This window comes from Pseudorca crassidens, unplaced genomic scaffold (assembly GCF_039906515.1).
Source record: "Pseudorca crassidens isolate mPseCra1 unplaced genomic scaffold, mPseCra1.hap1 Scaffold_1025, whole genome shotgun sequence".
Classification (NCBI taxonomy): domain Eukaryota; kingdom Metazoa; phylum Chordata; class Mammalia; order Artiodactyla; family Delphinidae; genus Pseudorca; species Pseudorca crassidens.
Window position 1 is genome coordinate 42,011 of NW_027135954.1, and position 24,407 is coordinate 66,417.

Here is a 24,407-nt window from a genome sequence, read left to right on the forward strand (position 1 = left end):
TCCAAAAAACATTACAAAGAGCTATGTATTCATGTACGGCAATCACAGAGGGGACTTATGACCTAACTCAAAGGGAAACTAACTTCCTTGAAACTTCTTAGATTCTAAACTCACTGGACAACCTCTTGTCCAGTGTGAAGACTAGTGGAATTCTTAAACCTCTAATCTAGGGTAAGGGTGCGGCTTTCATTCCTACCTGCTGGCTTGTGTTCACAGCACCTTTTAAAGACTGCTTGCTTAACTACAGCTGCATACCATATCCCAGCTACAGAAAGTCTCTTCAATGTTTGCCAGTGTTGCTTCCATAATAATAAACATCACACTTTAGGTGGGCAGGAGTTAGAGTTTTATTCTCAGTCTAGGCAAGACCAAAAATTCAAAGCAAATTCAATTTTGCTTAAGAGAACATTGTAAAGAAACAATTCTTCATATTACATGCCTCATATGACCCATTTCAAACCATAGAGAATGACACCTTTATGTGTCACTGTCCCAAGAGACAAACAAATGTGAACAGCTAAAACATTTAAAAAGTGCATCAAGCTTCGGAAGTCTCAAACGAAACTTGAATTTTCTGTACATACTCCTGTCAAATGAAGTTATTTCCTGTGCACCACTCCTCTTGCAAAGTGGTCTGCTATTTCCTTTCATTTGACCTGGATCGGCTAGGAGACCTAGAGAAAGATCGGGACGGCTTGCGATTTCTCTCCTGGGACAGTGATCTCTCTCTTCTCCTATATCTACTAAAGGGACCTGCTCTGGCTGCGGGAGAAGCTTCTCCGTCTTGGACATCTGTGGTGAGGGGGAGGACTCCTCCTCCGATAATCATCTCGAGGGCGACGACCCCAAGAAGGAGGCGGCCACGATCTCGACTTCTCCTTTCCCCATTGGACAGGTCCACTCTTACTCGGCAGCCACAGAGTGTTCTCCCGTCTAGTTCTCAGACAGCATCCGCTGCATCTCGGGGATCTTCATTTTCAACAAGAGCGAAGCCGGGAGGGTTTTTAGCAACCCACACACTTCGGAGTGGTCCATAATATCCTAAAGCTCGTTCGAATTCACTCTTGTTACCAGTGTTTCCAAGATTCCTTACACAAACGTTACAGTCCAACGGACAGGAATGCCGATGCAAGACCCTCCTGGCTCCTGGGTTTCATGGGCCACAGGGTGATCCCGGGCCTCTAGAATCTCGCAGCTGAATCGGCTCGCACAAGCTGTCCTGTGGGGATGCTTTTCCCCCCATGTGTCCAGCCCGGGGCCCTGCTGTCTAGGCCCGACCTCCAGGGTGACAGGGTGAACCCCAGGTCCCTGGAGCAAACACTCAGAGCCCTGGTGACCAGACTCAGGGGGCTGGGGCGGCAGCTGGACATGTGTGGCCACCCTGGTGGTGTTTCGCCCCATCTGCAGTTCCAGTTCCAGTGTTTCGCCCCATCTGCAGTTCCAGTTCCAGCTGAGAAAGAGCCTCGCTGTGTTATTTTCTCCTGGTTGTGTAAGGATCCCCGGTGTCATTTGACAGAAATGTACATGGTGTGTTCTTTCTCTCTTTTCTCCCTGCTTCCTCTCGTCCCTCTCCCCCTCCCTCTCTCCCTCTCCCTCTGTCCCCCTCTCTCTCTCTCTTCCCTCTCCCTCTTTCCTCTGCGTCTCTCTCTTTCCCTCTCTCCCTCCCCCCCTTCCCCCCTCCCCATCCCTCTCCCCGTCCCTCTCCCAACTCCCTCTCCACCTCCATCTCCCCCTCGCTCTCCCACATCCCTCTCCCTCTCCCCTCCCCCTCCCTCTACCTCCTCCGTCTCCCCCGTCTCTCTCCCGCCTCCCCCCTCCCTCTTCCCGCCTCCCCTGTCCCTCTTCCCTGTCCCTCTCTCCCTTCCTCTCTCCCTGTCCCTGTTTCCCTGTTCCGCACGCCCTCCCTCTACCTCTTTCCCTCTCCCTGTCCCTCCACCTCCTTCCCTCTCTGGAGAGGGAAGGAGGTGGAGGGACAGGGAGAGAGAGCAGGATGGGGGGAGAGGGAGAGAGAGGGGGGAGAGGGAGAGAGGGATAGAGGGAGGGAGCGAAAGACGTCTCTCCCTCCCTCCCTCTATCCCTCCCTCCCTCCCTCCCTCCCTCTATCCCTCTCTCCCTCCCTCTATCCCTCTCTCCCTCCCTCTATCCCTCTCTCCCTCCCTCTCCCTCTCTCCCTCTCCCTCCCTCCTTCTCCTCCCTCTCCCCCTCCCTCCAACTCTCCCGCTCCCTCCATCTCTCCATCTCCCTCACTCCCTCCCAGAGACGGAGAGATGGAGAGGCAGAGACAAGGGAGAGGGAGAGAGAGAGAGGGAGAGATGGAAGGAGAGGGAGGGAGAGGAAGAGAGGGAGAGAGATATGGAGAGGAGAGCGAGAGAGAGGGGGGGAGAGGGAGAGGGAAAGAGGTCTCTTCCTCCCTCCCTCTCCCTCTGTCCTCCTTCTCTCCCTCTCCCTCCCTCTCTCCCTGTCCCTGTTTCCCTGTTCCGCCCTCCCTCTCCCTCTTTCCCTCTCCCTCTCCCTCCACCTCCTTCCCTCTCCAGAGACGGAAGGAGGTGGAGGGAGAGGGAGAGGGAAAGAGGGAGAGGGAGAGCAGGAGAGGGAGGGGGGAGAGGGAGGGAGAGGGGGGAAAGGGAGAGAGGGATAGAGAGAGGGAGCGAAGACGTCTCTCCCTCTCTCCCTCCCTCTCTCCTTCTCCTCCCTCTCCCTCTTCCACCAACTCTCCCTCTCCCTCCATGTCTCCATCTCCCTCACTCCTTCCCACATAGGGAGAGATGGAGGGAGAGGCAGAGATAAGGGAGAGGGAGAGAGGGAGAGGGAGAGATGGAGGAAGAGGGAGAGAGGAAGAGAGAGAGGGACAGAGGGAGAGAGAGGGGGGGGGAGAGAGAGAGAGAGGGAGAGCGGGAGAGGGAAAATGGTCTCTTCTTCCCTCCCTCTCCCTCTCTCCTCCGACTCTCCCTCTCTCACCCTCCCTCCGTCTCCCCCTCTCCTTCCCTCGCCCTTTCCCTTCCTCTCTCCCTCTTCCTCCCTCTGTCACTCCCTCTCCCTCCATCTCTCCCTCACCCTCACTCCCTCTCAGAGAGGGAGAGATGGAGGGAGAGGCAGAGACAAGGGAGAGGGAGAGAGGGAGAGAGGGAGAGGGAGACCAGAACAGGGAAACAGGGACAGGAAGAGAGAGAGGGAGAGGGAGAGAGGGAGAGAAGGAGGAGAGAGGGAGAGGGAGGGAGGAAGAGACCTCTTTCTCCCTCCCTCTCTCCCTCCCTCTCCCTCCCTCTCTCCCTCCCTCCATCTCTCCCTCTCCCTCTCTCCCTCTGCCTTATCTCTGCCTCTCTGGGAGGGAGTGAGGGAGATGGAGAGACGGAGGGAGAAGGAGAGTTGGAGCGAGAGGGAGAGGGAGGAGAAGGAGGGAGGGAGAGGGAGAGAGGGAGGGAGAGAGGGAGGGAGGGAGAGACATCTTTCGCTCCCTCCATCACTCTCTCCCACTCCCCCCTCTCCCTCTCCCCCCTCTCTCCCTCTCCCCCCTCCCTCTCCATCTCTCTCTCCCTCTCCCCCCTCCCTCTCCATCTCTCTCTCCCTCTCCCCCCTCCCTCTCCATCTCTCTCTCCCTCTCCCCCCTCCCTCTCCATCTCTCTCTCCCTCTCCCTCCACCTCCTTCCCTCTCCAGAGAGGGAAGGAGGTGGAGGGAGAGGGAGAGGGAAAGAGGTAGAGCCAGAGCGTGCGGAACAGGGAAGCAGGGACAGGAAGAGAGGAAGGGAGAGAGGGAGAAGGGGAGAGGGAGAGGGAAAGGGGGAGAGGGAGAGGGGAAGGGAAAGAGGGAGAGAGAGAGAGGGACAGGGAGAGAGGGAGGGAGAGAGGCAGGGGGAGAGATGGAGGGAGAGGGAGAGGCAGCGAGGTAGAGGGAGAGAGGGAGAAAGGGAGAGAGAGAGGGAGAGCGGTAGAAGTGCTGAGGAGGGGGGCTCCCTCCCCCTCCCACTCCCATCCTTTCCCTACTGCTTTCTCTTTTCTCTGCTTCAACAAACACCAGGCGCCTTTTAGATCAGCCCTGAAGTCAACGTTGATGCTTGGACAGCCTGACCTACCCGCTGACTTCCAGCCCAGGACCACCGCTGGGAGATGAAGTCTGCGGGGCCCTGGGCGCAGGCTGCACAGGCACCTCCCCTGATGCCCAATCTCTCCCCGTTTACGAGGCAGCCGACACTCCCCTCCCTGACTCCCCAAGATTTGGGGCCTTTTTAGTATGTGTCGATAATGCCATGAGCTACTATTTAACTCTTCCACGAGGACCCATCTCCCAAAATGCAGTGGTTTTCAGCCTTGGCTGCACTAGAGAACCCCCAGGGAAGGGAGAGACGTCTCTCCCTCCCTCTCTCTTTCTCTCCCTCTGTACTTCTGTCTACCTCTCTCCCTCTCCCTCTCCCTCTGGGGTGATGCCCGATGAGCTCAGAATCGCAGATGGCCCCCCCATCCCCTCTCTGTGGCTTGCATGGGGGATGCACCTTCTCACTGTGGCCCGGGCATGGCCTTGACAGTCAGACATCGGGTCCTGCACGGACACTTGTGTTTGTTCCATAGCGCAGGTGGCTGCAGTCTGTGCTTCTGTAGATGGGGGCTGTGCGTGAGCCCTTCGTCTTCCCCGCAGACACCACTGGTGCTCGCTCGGCCTCGCGGGTGATGCGGGGGGCACGGGGGACAGTCTTGTGTCCCCACCTTCTTGGGCTACAGACAGGCCACGCTGGTCCCGTGGTGACTGGGGGCTCCCAGGAGAACCCCACTGCAGACCGGAGAGGTGGCCCCAGAGAAGGTGGCGTACGCCTGGGGCCGGGCCTCATCAGTGAGCCACGGGCCACCTGCAGCAACAGCTGTCTCACCGTCCAGGGGCTGGGTGTTCGGGCGCCGTGGGGTTGAGCCACTGTCTGCACGGCAGCCGTGTTTGTCTTGTTGAGCCCGGGGAGGCCCCTTGGTGGCTCCTGGAAAGACTGGCCGCATTTCTTCCTGCCCTTGGCCTTAGAGCCCATCACGTTCATGCCGTTTCTGGTTCCAAAAGGACCTGTGTTAATAAAGACCACGTGTTAGGACAGCACCAAAGTGTCTAGAAATCCGGGCCAGGAGGAGGAGGGAGGGGGATTGGCTGTGCCCGCCAGTGGCCTGGGAGCCCTGCCCGCCTGCAGAGACCTGGCCCGGGGACCGCGGGGAGGCCGTGGCCCTCGGTCCCCAGCGCCTTCCGTCTCTGGGTTCCAGGAGAACTGCGTGATCCTCAGGGAGCTGGTGAGGCTGCAGGCCCTGAAGTCCCGCCTGCTGGGGTTCCGCACGCATGCCGACTCCGTGCTGGAGATGAACATGGACAAGACCAGCCAGGTGGTGGCCACTGTCCTAGGTAACACCGCCTCCCCCTGAGTCCCAGTGGGGACGGGGTCAGGCGGACCTTGACCGGACGTGGTGCTGCCTGAGACCCCACTGTGTCAGCCCTTGGGGGTCACCTTCCCAGACCCTTCATTCTGCCTCGAGGGGCGCGGGGTCGGGGGTGGCTGGGGGGCCGCCCCAGGGACGTAGCCGCGCCTCTCCCCTCTGCCCGCAGGTGAGCTGGCCCAGAAGCTGAAGCCCCTCGGGGAGCAGGAGCGGCCGTGATCCTGGAGCTAAAGAAGGCCGAGTGCCAGAGGCGGGGCCTGCACTTTGACGGCCCCATCAATGCCTGGGACCTGCGCTACTACATGAACCAGGGGGAGGAGACGCGCTACCACGTGAACCAGTACCTGCTCAATGAGGCTTTCCCCATGCAGGCGCTCACACGCGGGCTGCTGGGCATCTCCCAGGAGCTGCTGGGGCTGACCTTCGACCTGGAGGAGGGCACCAGCATGTGTCACGAAGACGTGAGGCTCTAAACGGTCTGGGACGCGGCCTCGGGCAAGGTCATCCATCGGCAAGTTCTACCTGATCTCTATCCTCGGTGCGTGCGTGGGGGAACCTGTCGGCCGTGGGCCGGGGCTCCTCTGTGGAAGCGGGGCCCCATCCACGTCCCTCCGCAGGGTGGGGAAGTCCGGGCACGCGGCCTGCTTCGGCCTGCAGCCGGGCTGCCTACAGCACGATGGGAGCTGCCAGATTGCCATCGCGGCCATGGTGGCCAACTTCACCAAGCCTACGCCCAACCTGCCCTCCCTGCTGCAGCATGATGAGCGGGAGACCAACTTCCACGACGTCGGGCACGCGATGCACCAGCTCCGCTCCCAGGCGCAGGGCTGCAGGCAGGGGGCGGGGAGGGCCCGGGCGTGCGTGGTCCTCAGGCAGGCCCCCGCCATGGGATTCTTCCACTGACATCACCCCGCACGTGGTGACGCCCTCGGTGTCAGCTTCCATCATCAGACCCCAGGCACTGGGCGCGTAAATAACGGAAATGGATGTCCTCGAGGCTCTAGAGGCTGGAAGACCCAGATCAAGGAGTCAGGGCTGGTTCCCTGCATGTTAAATACATGCACTCAAGAGTTGCCTTGGAAAAAGACAAAAGAAAAGAAAGGAATGTTGCCTGCAAGTCTGCTGACAGCCGGTGATGAGAACCAGAGGGAAGGCTCTGGGGCCGGGGGCGCAGTGCCCTGTGAGCTCGGGGGCTGCTGCCAGTCTCCGTGGAGGCTCAGCAAGTCCCCGTGACTTCCCCACGTGGGGGGCGCCAGCTGAGCGTCTGGGCCCAGGACCCACTGCTCGTTCAGTCTTCCTGTGGTCAGCCCTTCATCCTGAGAGCGATGCTCTCACAGGCTGCACCGGGGCGTGTGGGGACAGTTTACTGAGCTGTACAGACGTCACTACTGCTTTGGACCATTTCCGTCACCCCGAAAATGTCCCTCACGCCCTTAGCTATCACTCCGTCCCCTCGCCAGCCCCTGACAACCAGGAACCCACTCGCTGACTCCGTGGATCTACCTGCTCTGGACGTTTCTCCTCAGTGGGGTCACGCCCTGTGTGTCCTTCTGTGTATGACTTCTCTCGCTGAGCATCGTGTTCTCAGGGTGTATCGACGCGGCAGCGAGCGTCAGGGCTTCACCGCGTTGCGTGGCTGAGGGACGTAAAGACGACAAGAGAAAAGAAAAGAACGTTGCATGCAAGTCTGGTGACAGCCGGTGACGAGAACCAGAGGGAAGGCTCTGGGGCCGGGGGCGCCGTGCCCTGGGAGGCCCTGGCGCTGCTGCCAGTCTTGGTGGGGCACGGGCAGCACCGTCCCTCAGGAGCTGCTGGACAAGCTCATCAAGTCCCGGGAGGCCAACCCAGATGCGGCCGGACCGAGGGAAGGGAAGGGGGCTTCCGGTCTGCCCGGCTGGAAAGCGCGGCCTGGACACGGTGCCAGCCCCCCGTCTCCTTCCTCCCGCCCCCCAGGCCTCTTCAACCTGTGCCAGATCGTCCTGGCCAAGGTGGTTCAGGCCCTGCACACGCAGACGCCCGCGGACCCGGCCCAGGAGAATGCCCGCCTCTGCCAGGAGATCCTGGGGTTCCCAGCCATGCCAGGTAGCCAAGCACGCACCGGGCTCACCTCAGCGGTCGGTTGGCGGCTACTGCCCAGGTCAAGAGGATCGTCTGGTGGTGTGTGAATGGGGACCGACTGACGGGCTCCGGCCGAGGCCCGCTGACCTCTGGCCTCTTCCTGCCACGGTTCCTTGGCTGGTCCCTCCAGCTGTGGCCCGCGGAGTCCGAGGGTGGGGTGGGAGGCTCTGCACATGCTTTCTAGAGAGCCTGGAAGAGGCAGGAGAGGGCTTCATACCCCGAACAGAAGGCATCGACGAGGTCTGCCCGTGCGTGTCGGTGCGGACACGCGGTTCACTCCCTCGTGAGCGCTTTAACCAGCGATCTCCCCGTGGTGGAGGGCGAGCCCCGACTCATCTCTCGCAGCCTCGGCAGCTGACCTTGTAAGAGGCTTAGGAGTGAACCCTCGTGAGCTTCAGCAGAAAGTCGGCAAAGATTTATTTGTGTCCCTCCACTGAACTGCCAGCAAGGTCCCCATTTTCTACAAGTGTTGGGCCAATACTCTCTCTAGTGGCAGGGGACTCAGACAAGGCTGCTTTGGGGCCCCCACCCCCGCTCTGGGGCAGGGGCACTGAGCGGCCAGGGAGCCGGGCAGGAGCCCCTCCGCGTGTGTCCCAGTGACCCACCTGCCTGCGACCTTCGGCCGCCTGGCAGGAAGCTACGACGCCCAGTCCTGTGGCCAGTCATTCCTGCAAGAAACACTGGAACCAGTTTCTGCCAACCCGCCAAAGAAAAACGACTTCAAAGGCAACGTGGTGTCACAGGAAGGGCTTGTTTCTGTGTTTCTTTGTTTTTAGTTCATTAGGCCTCACTTAAAATTCTGATTCCACAATGCACTTGCTTTGGGATCCTGAACAACACTCATAACCTCTGCAAGTTTCAGTAGAGTAAGTTTATGTGATTACCTTCATCTGTAATATCCCTGTGTTGCAATCTTAATTAATTCAGATTAATTCATCTTAATCTTAATCTCAAGTTCAGATCAAAGACTCGTTCCTCTGTGACTTCTCCTCTGAACTGATTCAAAAGCCTCCTCTCCCGTCCTCATCTGGCTTCTCTTCTCTTCTGGAATCTCATAAGAACTTCTATGACCTCTCTGGTTTTTTGTTGTTGCTGTTGTCTGTTGGTTTGGTTTTTAATTGAAATATAGTTGATTTTCAATGTCGTGTCCGTTTCAGGTGTACAGCACAGTGATTCCGTTTTCAGATTCTTTTCCCTTATAAGTTATTACAAAATATTGAGTACAGTTCCCTGTGCCATAGAGGAGATCCTTGTTGTATCAACTCTATGCCTTCTTTGAATGACCGTAGCACTTTGTTGTCTGTATCATTTTTATGTCTGTTGTGGCTTTGTGACTGAAAATGAAAATTTTCTATTTGTTCATGTCCTGGCCCTTCCTTAGAAATGTGTTCATTTACCTATTTCATATTTATTGACTACATCTTAGACACCGTGTTAGCTGCTTGTTCTAGATGTTAGTAAAACATAGACCTTCCTGCTCAAAGGGTCACAGTATTTGTGGGAAAACGAACAAACGAACAACTTACGTCTCAAATAGCTTTGTACTTCCCAAAGAGAGCACACCTCGTAGGTACAATAAATATATGTATTATACATAAATGTATAAATAGTTAATGGCATTAAAAACTTGAGATAACTGCTTTTCTATTCTGAGGAAATGATGATAATATTTCACCAGGAGCTCAACACCACTCTGAGAATGAGGGCTTAATCCCCGACCTGGCTCACTGCATCGCTTTCTTATATGAAAATAGACAAGTCTGTACATGCTCTCTACAAAAAGGCTTATCTGGCATGAATTTCAGATAGCAAGAAGAAAAATTCAAGAGGTTCAGAGAAGCATCCAGAAGCTCAGGTGATTGTCTGGCACTAATACAACTTGCTTGACATGAAAAGAGAGCTGTAAATCTCACAAAATTAGATGATCTTCTAAGAATTTCAAAACCGCCTGCTAGTAATTAGAAATCCTAGAAGAACCGCTTCTTTTAAAGCATACTGATAATATGCTTTACAGCTTAATATTCAGAAGCCTATGTTTTGGCTAAGTGAGCTTCAGGAATGAAGGAAACTTGTGGTTCAGTTCCATCTACTCTGGAACCTCTGGTCAAAACACCTACTTCTGTGCTCAGCCATCTTATCATCTGTAAAATGGAGGCAACTCTAAGAAAACATAGTTACAGAGATGTTGCACAGTTTCCTGTGTCACTGTCTTCATTTGTTTCAGAAAACCAATAACGTCTAAGCTACTACTGCAAAGAGTGCAGTGTTACTTGGGGTCATCTAGTGCAGCTCTGTCAAAGTAAAGAAAAGCAAAGGGGCCTAGAATAACTATAATTTTCCCAAGAGGACACTATTATTTTATGGCAAATCTGAGTCAGGAACCCTGATCTCTTTGATGCCATTCCATTGTTCTCTCGTTGGGTTCTCAGCAACCCAGAGAAAGAAAGAGAAATAAAACTCCTATGTGCTGTGTCACTGGTACAGGACGTGGCAAGATTGGAATTGGAGAACTACATATTAACAGGTATTTGGGAAATTCTTCAAACTAATTAAGATATATACCAGGTACATAAAAAACAGTTATGTTTTCCCAGGATGATTCTGTGGAATGAACAGAACTGGTAACTGAAGGTGCCTGTGTGCTGCAGTTCCAAACAGGACGGGTGAATGCTTGTTTTCTGGCACCTTTAAGACTCCACCCCAATATACACATTAAAATAAAATTAACATTTCAACTGGGTCATATTTAATTCTGCATGCTCTTGTAAGTCAGCAAAATAGTCCATATATCATTTAAGTTGTCACTCACTTTCTTTTCTTTTCTTTTCTTTTTTTTGCGGTACACGGGCCTCTCACTGCTGTGGCCTCTCCCGTTGCGGAGCACAGGCTCCGGACGCGCAGGCTCAGCGGCCATGGCTCACGGGCCTAGCCGCTCCGCGGCATGTGGGATCTTCCCGGACCGGGGCACGAACCCGTATCCCCTGCATCGGCAGGCGGACTCTCAACCACTGAGCCACCAGGGAAGCCCGTCACTCACTTTTTAACTTGAGTTTTAATTTCTGAAAGTCTTTCCAAACACAAAACAGAGGTGGGAAAATGGTATATGGGAAGCTGCAGAGATGAAATAAGCTTACTGCATTCGGCATAAAGATGAATACCCAAACAACTTCTGCATAGCTGGAAGTGTCCAAATCTACTATCTTCGTTTTGTAGTCAAGGCTTCCGGAAAAATATGCTAACGGATTCCTAATTACCCAAATGCCCCATATCTGTTTCAGTAAGTATCATTATATATTATGGAAATTTTTCTCAGTGACAGAGAAAGACATCCTGGCCGAGCATCCCCCTGCCCATGACACACAGATGATGGGTCTCAAGCTACCTTGAAGGCGTTGGAGCCCACTTTATCCATTACTAATATTAATGGAGGACAAAACTTCATATTCTGTTTGCTCTGTTTGTTAAATCACTTCTTCCCTTCATTAAGATGGATGACACATAATTGAGTCTGTAGTGTGTGTATCACTGGAAACTGAACACATTTTTGTTGGTTTTATTAACGTCATAGGTTTCTAGGGGGGGTCTACTAAATAACTAAGTCTAGTTTCACAGTTACAAATAAATTACGATGTAATTTTGAATAACGTAAGCTCATCATAAAGGAAGGATACTGAGAGTTGCTACTACCCCTTCCTTGAGGGGCTCTTGTAAAGCACTAAATCAAGTAACAGAGGTTTATATGCATGCATATATTTTCAATGATATTTGAACACACTTGAAAAGAACTCTACGGAATGCATTATAAAACCTCGATGCTGTGTGTCCCTAGTTCCCGGCTCTCTCGTTCAAACTATTTAAATGAACAAAATGTTATCTATTAGGATAGAGTACTCCAAATACTACTTCTTGCAGTACCCTGTCCCAACCATTTGCCTTCCTCTTCCCATTAGTCCTTAATTCAGAAACCCCAGAGATTTGTTCAGTAATTTATGAACATATTTCTTCATTCAGCCAAGAAAATTGATGGATCCCTTACCAAATTTCAGGCACCCTTCTTCAGGATGTTTTCTAGGCATGTTCAGGAAACACAGCAGTGATTAACACAGATGAATATAGCCTCTCTCGAGCTGAGGGGAGAGACAAAAGTAAAGAAGCAAATACAAAATCGTAAGTGTAAATACGTAAATAAAAATTGAATAAATGGGTAGAATAACTAGTATATCAGGTAAGTGCTGGAGAAAAACAGCAAGCAGGGAAGGCGGATGGAGATTGTTAGCTGGTAGGAGGAGGCTGCGATCGGAAACTAAGTGATCACTGAGGGCTTTCTGGGGAAGATAAAATTTACGAGGGAACCTAAGGTTGTGAGAGGGAGCAAGGTGCATATCTGGGAAGTGAATAGTACAAGCAGAGGGAACAGTCAGATGGAAAGGCAATGAGGCAAGAGTGGGCTTGGAGTATCCAAGGAGCAGAAAGGATGTCAGTGTGTGGAAAACAGAGGGAGCAAAGTGGAGAGGAGAAGGAAACAGTCAGAGAGGAAACAGAGGCCCAGATTTCTAGGGCTGTGGAGGCACTTTGAGGACTTTGCTTTTCCTGTGAAGAAGCCATTGAAGAGACTTGAGTGACATGATCTGACTTATGTTTTAACAGGATCTCTCTGGATGCCATGTTGATTAGAGACTGCAGGAGAATAAGGACAAGCCCCAGAAGACCAATAGTTGATTCAAATGTCAAGAAACATTTATGCCTTCACCCTTCAACTTCACAAATGATGCCATTTCCATTGAGCTATTGAAAAATATCATCTGGCTTTCAAAACAATAAACCAGAAGGCATTTTCTCACATAAGCAAGGTCACAAACAACTGTCAGCTAAAGGTGAAACAGCAACAAATCAAATAATAACAAAAACATTTTTTATAGATTTTAAAACCTTACAAAGCATTTTCTTGTCCATTATCTAAGTTAATCCTCAGATCAACGCCATGAGATAGTTATTATTTTCCCATTAGAAGTGACCGCATATTAAATCCTTAGTGATTGCTCAAGAAAAGCTGAAATCTTGAGTGTACATCTATTAATGCCAAGGTTGGGTTTTTTACCCATGGGAACATTGGATGCTAAAATCCACAGGGATTTTCAGCTCAAGATGGCAGACTAGGAAATATATTTACTTTCTGGTCCTCCTGAAACCATGTTTAAATAAAACTGCAGAAATACCAAAATTAATCAACCAATAAAAGCCAAGACATTGTGGAAGTCATCAACCACAGAAAGATTTCAACACATTTCGAGAAGGCAAACAATGAAATGGAGGGGCCATGAATAAAATAATGAAGAAAAGACTACCCTAAGTAGGGTCTGCACAAAGCCAGGCAGCTTTTGCTGAGCCCTGGTTATAGTAAAGGACAGAGGAAAGAAGAGGGGCTGAAAACAAGGAGACAAAAGTCATTTTAGGAAAAAACGTTCACTTAATGAGCTCCAGGGAACACTCAGCCTGCTGCCATACTCACTCATGGATTACAGTGGATTGTTGGTAAGCAAGACAAGAAAACAGGGAACCAACAAACAAAAATCAAGACACGGTTTCTTACTGAGCTCTTCTCAAATGAGATCAAGAAATTATGGTTCAATGCCATAGCTGTAAATCATTTCTGCTCCTGGAGAGGTTAGAAAGGGCTTATCATAGTTACCCTTTTTCTTCAGACAGAATTTAGGTCTGAGCAAAAGCTTTTGTGTCCTCCAACCTCAAAGTTTATTGGGGATGGAAGTCCAAATTTGCTTTGACATACCATAAAAAGAATCTCATGAGCAGAGGGTCAAACTACTTTTGGAATATATGAATTATGCCCAGTGTGATTTTAAATAGATTTTAAACAAAAATATATAAATTTTCACTGATCTATATGATTCTGGGTTCTGAAACTTCTACATGTTACATGCCTGATATATAACACACAATGTCAGTCCCAGGAGAGAGAAGACACTCCAATGAAGCAAGCCAAAGAAACAAGATTCGAACAAGGTAAAGTGATGTGTAGACCAAGACCAGGATTTTTCAGTTCTTTCCTGTCATGCTGTAGCTTCCAGCTCCTGAATAACAACACATGTTTCCCTTGTCCTAGACACACAAGAGTATGTCTCCTCTATGGGGCCTAAGAAGCTCTAGAGTTACATATGTGTAGTAAAGAGTGGACCCAGCCGGCATGCTCACAATGACCAAATTGTGTTGATCGTACTTTATTTTAAACCAATACATCGCTCCATGCTGAAGTTGCAATAAATGATATATTTGCTTTCTAGACATGAATGAGATGCCTTACTGGATATACTCCAGGAAGGCCAGAGAAACTGGCTTCTAATCCATACAGAATAATTCATTGATGAATTCCTTTCAGGAGAGCCCCTGATTTATCTAGAATATAAGCCTTACATACCTGGATCCTTCAAACTAAACCAAAGGGACAAATCTAGGCTGCAAGCCTCAATTAGAAATGTGGGATGGGGTGCTATGCTGACAACTGGTGGTCCCTGACCTATCTTCTGAGATTAGAACCCAGTGTGGTGGATGACCAATTCACGCGTTGAACAAAAGAACACCTCCTACAGAGCAGTGTATGTGTTCATTACAGGTATGGCACTTAGGGCTAAAAGTAACACATGAAGCATATATGATAAGGAGGCACCAGAGTCCAGAGCACGAGCTCTGGAATCACACAGGCTTGCTTCGAATCCCGGCTAAGCCACTACCATCTGTATACCCTGAAGAACAGTCGAAGGTTTAAATGTTCTTTTACCAAATTTCGAAAAACAAGTGAAGAAAGAACCTACCTGCCAGGAAGGGACATCGTGGGGTGCAGCATCCAGTCGCGTCAGGGCTCTGCATCCCCGGCTCAGAAACCTTCACCACCTGGCTCATGGTGATGCTGGCAGCTCAGCAGCCCTGGAGAAGGCGCTCCTGTCTCCAGGGCTCGCGGACAAGCTGGGGAGGTCCACGGAGGTGGCGGGCCACAGCCTGGCAAACTCTGGGTGCCTCCTCCACTCAGCTCTGGGCAGGCTCTGGCCTCTGGGCCCCGTTGCGGGGAAGGGCTGGCCGATACATAGCCAGGGCTGAGGGGTCTGCAGAGCCGGTGCCCAGGCAGGGTGAGCTCTGGAGGAGAAGACTTCCACAGTCCCCAACAGTCTCCGCATGGTGGCCCATCCGGTGCCAAACACCTGCCACCCACAGCGACAAGTCCCAGCCGCTAGAAAGCCCACAAGGGGTCGGGCTCTTTGCCCTCGGGCCGGGTTTCTCCAGGGGCTGGGCTTGTGTGGGGCCCCCATACCACCCCCTGACCCGCCCTTGCTCTGTGACACGTACAGTGCAATGTCAACACCCAGGCTGAGCCGGCCAGTGTTCAGTGCGTGCTAGACCTTGAGAAGACTTAGCAGCTAGGGAGAAGCTCTCCCACTTTCACTCGCTTTTCTCAGATCAGGCAGGCAGCCCATCTCACCCCAAAGCTATGGACACCACACCTCCTTCCCAGGCTATCGTTTTCCGTTCTGCCCCTGTTGTCCCTTTCCATTCTGCCCCTCTTTTCCCCAGCACCCCATTTACGGCTTCGGGTGTCATCGGTGCTGCAGCAGGCAGCACCTCTGACCCCGAAGCTATGGACACCACACCTCCTTCCCAGGCTATCGTTTTCCGTTCTGCCCCTGTTGTCCCTTTCCATTCTGCCCCCCTTTTCCCCAGCACCCCATTTACGGCTTCGGGTGTCATCGGTGCTGCAGCAGGCAGCACCTCTGACCCCGAACCTATGGACACCACACCTCCTCCCTAGGCTATCTTTCTCCGTTCTTCCCCTGTTTTCCCTTTCCATTCTGCCCCTGTTTTCCCCAGCCCGCCCCCCCCCCCATTTACGGCTTAGGCCGGCATCGGTGCTTCAGCAGGCAGCAGCTCTGACACCAAACCTATGGACACCACACCTCCTTCCCAGCGCTGTCATTTTCCAGTCTGCCCTGTCTCCACGTAGAACCGCTACCTATTTCACACGGCTGTTCCTAGTTCTGGGAACACACCACTCACTGGTAGCAATGCCTCAGCCCATGCCTCGACTCATTTACCTGCAACGCTGGCCAACAGATAGACCAACACTTCAAAGTTATGACAGAAAGTTGAGTAAGTTATACGCTTGGAATTGCATTTATTATTATTAACAAGCACAACTGTAGTGCTTAGACTATAACAAGTAATCTTCTAAGTGCTTAGCAAATATTAACTCACTTAATCCTCATAATGGCAACCCTATAGGTAGGTAATGTTCATAATATTCACCTGTTTTGGGGGAAACTGAGGCCCAGAGGGGTTGAATAGCTTGTCTAATGCCACACAGTAAGTAGCGGGCAGAAACCCAGGATGAAAACCAGACCGTCGAGACTTTCATCACTTTGCTGTGTCACCTTAATAGATGTTGTGGTTAGGGAAGGGACTAAACTGACAAGACTCTGAACTTGAGAAGGGAGAAATTAGAAAGTGACTGATCCTAGAAACTAGAGAGGAAAGTTGGAGAGGCACCAAGCTGGAGTCCACGTAGCAGAGAAGCAGACAGGATTGTAGACCACGCAGAGTGTGAAAGGCCAACAGTTTGTTTTCTATTCTCAAAACAATGTTTTTGAGCCATGTTTATGAGCAATGTCCCAACTTGCTTTTAAGGTTTCTTGTGTGAAGAATGGATTGGAAGGAAACAAGATATATGGACACTGGTTAGGACCTCACTGCAACAGACAGGCAAGTTCGGTATTAGGATGTTGAGGAAGAGTTGACAGATTCAGAAGAAATTCAGGAGATAAACTGAAGCGGGCTTAATGGGGTATGAGATGGAGGAAAGGAAGGTCTTAGGGAATTAAAGGGTTTACTACACGTATGAGCAAAGCCTCAAAATTAATCCTTTGAACGTACAGAGGTAGAGCTCTCAAAGGACACCGGTTAGGAAGCAACTGTACGCCCTTTATAATTCCAAGAGACAACACAGATCAACTGTTGCGATGGAAAATTCGGCGGTACCGGTGCCTTTTTTCACTCAAACTCAGTTCCAGTGACTATTACTCACATTTTCTGTGCCTAAACAACACAGCTTGAGGAACTGAAGGGGATTCCATCCTGGTAATTAAGGAGGGTCCCCAACACTGACAGTCCCATCTTAAAAAGCAGTCCCCCTGCATTTTACCCGAGGAGCAATGGCCAGAGCCTCCCTTTTAAAACGATGGGGAGAAACCAGAACATCACACACTGTCCCTTTCAGCTACTGTGAACTGAGCCGCGAGACGACCAGTACCCCCTAGCACAGCGCGGACGGGCCAGCGCGCGGGGGCCACTGTGACAGGCGACAGCACAAGAGACGAAGCCCAGGCCCAGGGGCTCTGAGCTCCACCGGCAACGCCCAGGGGCCAAGGCGTATTACCTTTCCGGGATGTGCTTTCCGCCCTTCCTCGTGGCCGACGAACTGGCTCATGTCACCCCCAAGATACCGCCCACCCAACGCCAGGACTGCCAAAGTCGCCAACCCGGCGTCCCCGGTGCCAGCACAAGGCCACGAACCACAGGCGCCTAGGCACAAGCCCACGCAGCTCGCGGACCTCCTCCTACCGCGCATGCGCCACCGCGGGGCGTCTCGAGATGACTCTCAGCACGCAGGCGGATTAACGCGCTTGATTGGTAAAGAGGATTCTGATGCCTGCAATTTCCCTCCTTAGCCGGAGGCTGGGAGCACACGTCCATTAGTTCGTGTGTGTACCCTTCAGAATTCCAATCATACGGGACATGGAAAGTTGTCCGACTCTCCCAGTTCCTTGTGTGGTTCTTCCAGATATTTCCCAAGTGCTTACATTCACACTTGTATCTTGTATGTAAGTATTTGTACGTAACAGGTATCCTGTAGTTTATAGAAGAGCAGCACACTATACACATACTATATACATAGTCTACAATGTGTCTTGGATAGTGACGCTGTTATCTTTCTAAAATATAAACTTGGCTGGATTGCTCTGTTGCTTGAACATCTTCACTTAGCACAGAATACAGCCCAGGTTGTTAGCATAGCATTGAGAACTCTTTATAAACAAGTATCAGTCTGTCTCTCCAACTGAATTAGAAGTTCAAACTATGACTTCCAAGGACCTACATCATCCACCTCCCTCCTTTGCCCTGCCAGCCTCCCCTGATCTCATTCTCTACTGCCCTGCCCTCACTCACTTTCCCCTGTCCAGCCACACTGGCTTCCTTACTATTCCTCAAACATGCCAAGCACAGTCGTGCCTCAGGGACTTTGCACCTACTATTCCTTCTGCTTCAGAACACACCCTCCCACCCCATCTCCACTCTCCCAGAACACACCCTCCCACCCCATCTCCACTCTCCCAGAACACACCCTCCCACCCCATCTCCACTCTCCCAGATAGCCAATGGCTTGTTTCTCACTTCAAGGCTCTGCTCAATCGACATCTTAATAGAGGGGACTTCCCTGATCACCTACCACATTCCCTCACCTCTTCATCTTCTTTTGTTATTCTCCAAAGCACTTACCACCGCTTGACACTCCATATATTGACTTATTTATTCATCTCTCTCCCCCACTAGAATGGAAAGTACATAAGGGCAAGAACTTTGTTCTCTTCCTACTTCCTAGAACAGTGCCTTCAATTTAGAAGGTGTTATACAACTATTTGCTGAAAATCAATGTATGACTTCTTTGCCCTTTCACACTACCCTCTAGTCACACCAGAGGCTGCCCCTCCAGAGCACAAGTTCAAGCCCTGTGCCTTCTGTACCTGTCCCCAATACCTGGGCTGTCCTTTCCTCATTCCGGCAAAATCCTCTTCCCCCAAGCCCAGCTCAAACGCTGTCTCCTCAGTCAGGCCTTCCTCACTTTCTCCTCTATGTTCCTGCTGCACTTGATTCTTTTATCATAATTAACCCACTTATACTCACTACATGTTTCTCTTCCTAGATAACTGTAAGTTGCTACTGAACAAAGACTTCTACTCACCTCTGTATCCCCGTGCCCTAACAACAAACCTATAAGGCTCTCGGTGTTTACTGAAACAATTTATTTTCTGAGTCTCTACCAATCCTAGGGAGTGCATAGTATAGTCTCCTCCTCATTATCAGTGAGCCTGGCACCTGTGGGAGGGCCTTACAGCAGAGGAGAGTCACCAATGGATCATAACTAAGGTCCTGAGACTGCAATGGCAGACAGCATGGTGAAGTTAGCCCACTGCATGCAGAAGACCCACAGAGGAGTCAGCATATGCAATGGACTACACTTGGTATAACATGTGAACAATCAAGGTTTACAAATGTGTTCTCATGCACTTGTAAGGATCTTCTAGCCCACGCGGAACAGACAGAACACACACAAAGGAGCCTGGAGGAAGTGAGTAGGCCGGCAGCTGCGCCCTAACATCTTAAGAGGGAACATTTCTGTGACTACAGTTTAAACAAATCAGATAATTTGCCTCCTTTCTAGACACCCTGGTTATCACAGGACAGGCCAAGCCTCTCAAGTTTTAAAGCTAAAGTACACGGAAGATCTGTGAAGAGGGCTTAAGATATTTAAGAGCTAGTACCTGCATTAAGCAACCAGGTTATAGAATGAAAATTTATCTTGAAATGCCCGTCTCTCCCTCTCTCTCTCGCCTCCTATCCCCTATCTTCCCACCTCCATCTCTATTCCTTCTCCCCTACTCCCTGTTTTATGTATATACGTGCATCATTTTATATATACACGGAATATTTACTGTCTGTTACGTTTATTTAATAAAGTGCACACTCCTCAGGCTAAATTTAGAAAGAGGACAAAATGAACACTTTCGCATGGGCGTCAGTGGTGTTCCAAAGACAAAAGATTCCTCAGCCTTAAAACATGGCAAACACCACGTTCCTTCTGATAGTTAGATGCTAGAAAAAGGCAAGTGGATCCTTAAAATTCACACGCTATTAAGACCTACTATCAACAGAGTAGATCTTAAAGCGGAAACAAGAAAACACCAGCCTTTTAAGTTCTTCCTGTCTGAAGATAAGAATAAGAGGTGGTAGTGTTCTTCCTCACTTGCACCGAAGTGTAAAAGCGGCAAAAATATCTTCAACACATATATGATGAGGAAGCCGCTCTTCTGGTCCACTCTGTTTTGTTTTGCTTCTAGGGATCTGTCTCACTCGGAACCTTTGCTTTTTGTTTTCTCTTTTATGTACGCTAAGAACCCGAGAGTCTTAACCTTTTCTTCCACCTCTCAACCAATAAATAGGACACAAGAACATTTTTATGTTTTTATGTATTTTCCATTCAAATTTTTAAAAAAGAGATAAGTAAGCTAGTTCAGTTCATATTTCTCACAAAAATCACTTTCCAAACTAAACTAAATTGTTTGTGACCATAAACAGGAAAAAACACCGTACTCTATTAGCACCATCTGACATTTCCACCTTAAAGTTACCAAACACAACTTGACACTAATGTCAGAACTATTAAAAATGTTAAAAACCTCCAAGCCCACTCAAAATGCATACCAAAGTTCAGGTAAAGGAAAAACAAAAACAAAAACAAAAGCAACTCACCGTTATCTTTATGTTCTTTCAGAAACCCATTAACAACACACTGGAATTTAAAACTAGCGTCGTCATCTGACACCTGATGCCCAATTGTACAACTTTTTAAATAAGGAATAGTTTCTGGTAAGTCCTATAAGGCAAAACCATGAAAATATGTATTATTTCCTTTGTAGGGAAAGAATAAAAAATTCATTAGAGAAGGCAGACTATAAACCAGGAGAGTACATTAAACTTTGTATGTCAGTCATTCTGATGAGAGCCATTTTTTCCAAAGCTGCTTTAACCAGTAATTATCACTTGATTTTCATTAAAACTGCAGAACGGACAGTTACCAGGCATGCAAAAAGGAAAAGCAAATCTATGTGAATGAATGCACATGTAACTCAAAATGATATAAAGAGTTCTACCTACACTTATGTTCTATCTTACATTTCAAGGGCCATAAAGCGGCTGTGATTTAAGGAGAGTAGTAGAACAGAGTCAGAAGAACTTGGATTCGAATTAGGAAATAGAGGCAATTTCAGGCATTGTTGAGAACTGGTATTCTTGAGGTGGGAGAAAGTAGACTATCAATAGAAGACAGAAAAGGATAAGTGAAAATTCTCTCGTTCTGAATTTAAATGGAAAGTAGCAGCAGGAACCTATGACATATTTTAAAAATATTAAAAACAAACATGCATATTTCCTAGCTCTGACCACTGAAAAAGTCTAGAAACAACTGATGTCATGTCAAAAGGACTCAGGAGTCACCGAGAAGCTCCAACTGGCCAAAGACAGGGCCTCAGTTAGAATAATAACTGTAACGGAGTCCACGGTGATAGGAATAAATAAAATTTTACAAAACTGCTCACCACTGGAGGATATTTGTGAATCAACTCATTATTCTGAAAACTGTTAAATAAAAGAAGAGAATCATGCCTCTACAACTGGGCAACCAAACAGTTGATGAGGGGAATCTTCTCCTCGTACAAATATACCCAGCTAATAAGTGAAAAAAAGAACAACAGAATTCACCATTCTTTGAAGCCTCAACTGAATTAATGGATGTAGCTATGAATCATCAGTGACTGCTAATACCACAGAAAGACACAATTATATATGTCTCCATGGAAGAACACATCATCACCTATGAAACTGTCTCGCCAAAACAAAACATGCAAGCTTCATTCGGATCAACTACCAATTTACAGGAAATAAAAGGACTGAAGAATATGTTACCAACACATGGAATGTAATCATCGACATCTAGATGGGAAAGATTACCTGGTTTCTTTAAAAACAAAATTCAAGGAGGAAAAAAAAGTGAGAGAGACATGGAGGGAGAACCTATAGATTAAACAAGACTTCAGAGACCTAACAATCCACGGCAAAGTGTGGACCTTATTGGGATCTAATTCAAAATTCTTATAAACATTTTTTTATGACGTTTAGGAGACAACTGCAAATTTGAGCACTCCCTGGGTATTTAATATTAAAAAATGATATTAAGGAATAAAAGTCCTATATTTTAAATGCACGTACCAAAAACGTACAGGTGTAATTACATGCTGTCTCGGAGCTGCTTCAAGATAATATGGAATGGGGTGAAACAGGTGGGGGTACAGATAAAACATGACAGCCATCAGTTGGTAAATAAGAAAGCTGGATGAGTTCATGGGTATACAAGGAACACTCACAGTATTTTTATACTTTTGTATATGCTTAAAATTTGTGATAATTGTTTAAAAACAAGACGACACTGTAGAAAACAGTTTGGCACTTTCTCAAAGGTTAAGTGTAGAGCTACCGTATGATCCAACAACTCTGCTACTACCTACGCTGCACATCTAACAGAACTGAAAGCAGGGATTTGAACAAATATCTGTACACCAATGATCATAGCAGCGTGATTCACAATACCTACAAGGTGGAAAACAACCAAGTGTCAATCAACCGTTGAATAACAAACTATGGTCTATATAACACACAATGCGATTTTCTAAGCCAAAAAAGAAACGGCATTTCGTTACGTGCTATAACATGGATAAACCTTGAAAACATGATGTTTAGTGCAATAAGCCAGACACAGAAGGACAAATACTGCAGATTCCACTTACACGAGGTACCTAGAATAGGCCAATTCACAGAGACAGAAAATAGAATAGAGGTTACCAAGGGTTGGTGGGAGGGAAAATGGGGTTGTTACTGTTTGATGGTTACAGAGTTTTTGTCGAGGATGATGAAAAAGTTTTGGTTATAGACAGCGGTGATGGTTACACAACACTGTAACTGTACTTAATGCCACTGAACTGCATATTTATAAATGGTTAAAATAAATATGATTTCTCTATATTTTACCACAATAAAAAAAAGGAATAACAGAGCTGAAATTTCAATTCTTCCTTTTCCGAGAGTCAGTTTCATCGTCTGTAAAATTAGTAATTGTAGTTGTCTATCCTCTGAGCTTAGTGCAGGGTAAGCACTCAGTAGGAGATAGCACTACTACTTCCACTTCAAGAGCAAAGGATTGCTGTGAAGATTAACTAAGTCAATGGATATGAAAGAACTTTCTAAATGGCAAACTGCTCTACAAATATTAAAAGACATTAGGTGTTACTGTCTCCCAAGGCCATGGAACAGGTCAGAAGAAGGATAATTCTTTTGCACTGGAATGTCCTACATGGGCCAAGAGAATCTATGGGTTTCTGTACTATATCAGAAGGCATTAGGAAAAGGAAGCATAAAACTTAGAGAACAACTGTCTTTTACAGTGATGCTTAAACACGCTCAAGCAACTGCTTAAAGTAAGTGCTAAAGACATAATGGACATACCTTTCCTTTTAGGATACTACTGTAACTACTAAAAGTTTACTTCATTTTCAAAATATAGAACATGGAAGCTTATAGAATTTCTTAAGCATATCTAGAGCCTACTGCCAAATACTATAGTTCAATTCATATCTTTAATCTCATTTTGAAACAGCAATTACAAATGTGTATTTAAGGAAACCACTAGCTTCCCTTTTTGAACCCACGAGAGAAGGCCAGGATTCACCTTAGCATAAGATGATAATTACTGAACTACCATGAATTATTACAGTATCAGAAAGAAGGTCATTTTCAATTACGGCTTCCATTTACCTCTGGCTTGTAATAGCGGCGAGTATTTGTTAAGTCAATCATCAGCCCAAGTTCTTCATTCTGTCCTTGGATTTTGTTAAGAGATCCAAGGGGGAGAAACGTTCTTCTGGAGCAAGATTCTTTTCAAAACTCTGTCAGAAAGAATAAAATAAGGAAGAACATATGTTTAAAATCCTGTACTACATTATCCATTTATTCAAACCCTGTGATGCTAACATATGAGATTCAAAGTAAAGTTTCCTCCTCTGGAGTTTACAAGCGATATTACAATCCTTTCTTCCAGAGAGATTAGACGGAAGAAAATAAGCTCACTTCTATATAGTTATTTCTGTGTTTGTTTATTTCATGTTGGTCTCCTAACCTGACTCTAAACTCCCAGAAGGCAGGGACCACATCCATTTTGCCTACCACTGTATTGCCAGCTCCAAGCAGAGTGCCTGAAAATAGACACAGAAATAAATACTTCTTGAATATCTACATATAGGAAGGATGGCTTTCACTGCTAAATATTCTTTCATGTATTTGGCTTATACATGTACCCTGTTCCATTGATCTCTTTGGTTATTCAAGTGTCAGCAACACACACTTTTTTTAAAATTAGTAGACTCGTTTTAGAGCAGTTTGAGATTCACAGCAAAACTGAGCAAAATGTACACAGTTCCCACTTACACCCTCTCTCCTTCACCCCACACAGCCTTCCCCATTATCAACATGCCATACCAGTGTGCTTCATTTGTTAGAATTCATGAACCAACACTGACACATCATTACCAATCAAAGTCCATAGTTTATTGCATTCATGGTACAAGTAACTGACTATTTCTTTATTTCTAGTATAGTCATCCCCAAACATTTACATACTGAGATACATATTACTTTCTTATAAATTACTTTATTCTTTATTTATAGTTAGGGCATTGCATTGTTTTTTTTGTTTTTTAATTAAGTACAAAAGTTGGTTGTATTTGTCTATGAATCCCATTTCTGGATAGTCAAAGAGGTATTAAAAAGTATTTGCTATAAAAAGGGAAAATGGAGTACGACGGGGTTGAGAGCCAGGGCTCTATATGGTGAATTCAGATTTCTGGAAGAATACGGTATTAACTTTTGCTCACCTTTTTTAAAGGAACTTTGAAAGCAGTGAAACGAGTCCCAGGCATCCGCTGTTCAACTGGGAGATAGTCTTTCCA

The 24,407-nt window shown here is 48.1% G+C and overlaps 1 long non-coding RNA gene and 1 pseudogene across 2 annotated transcripts; both read right to left on the reverse strand.

The window, feature by feature from the left end:
- Positions 1-329: 329 nt before the first annotated feature.
- On the reverse strand, positions 330-5,015 carry LOC137217944 (serine/arginine-rich splicing factor 3 pseudogene; annotated as a pseudogene).
- Positions 5,016-9,042: 4,027 nt separating this feature from the next.
- On the reverse strand, positions 9,043-20,229 carry LOC137217941 (uncharacterized). 2 transcript variants are annotated; one of them, XR_010940342.1, is made up of 3 exons: positions 20,104-20,229; positions 11,552-11,642; positions 9,043-10,582 (listed from the first exon to the last, which is right to left on the reverse strand). It is a non-coding gene; the product is annotated as an uncharacterized lncRNA (long non-coding RNA). The 2 variants fall into 2 exon arrangements; XR_010940341.1 differs by lacking the exon at positions 20,104-20,229 and adding an exon at positions 14,343-16,043.
- Positions 20,230-24,407: the final 4,178 nt, after the last annotated feature.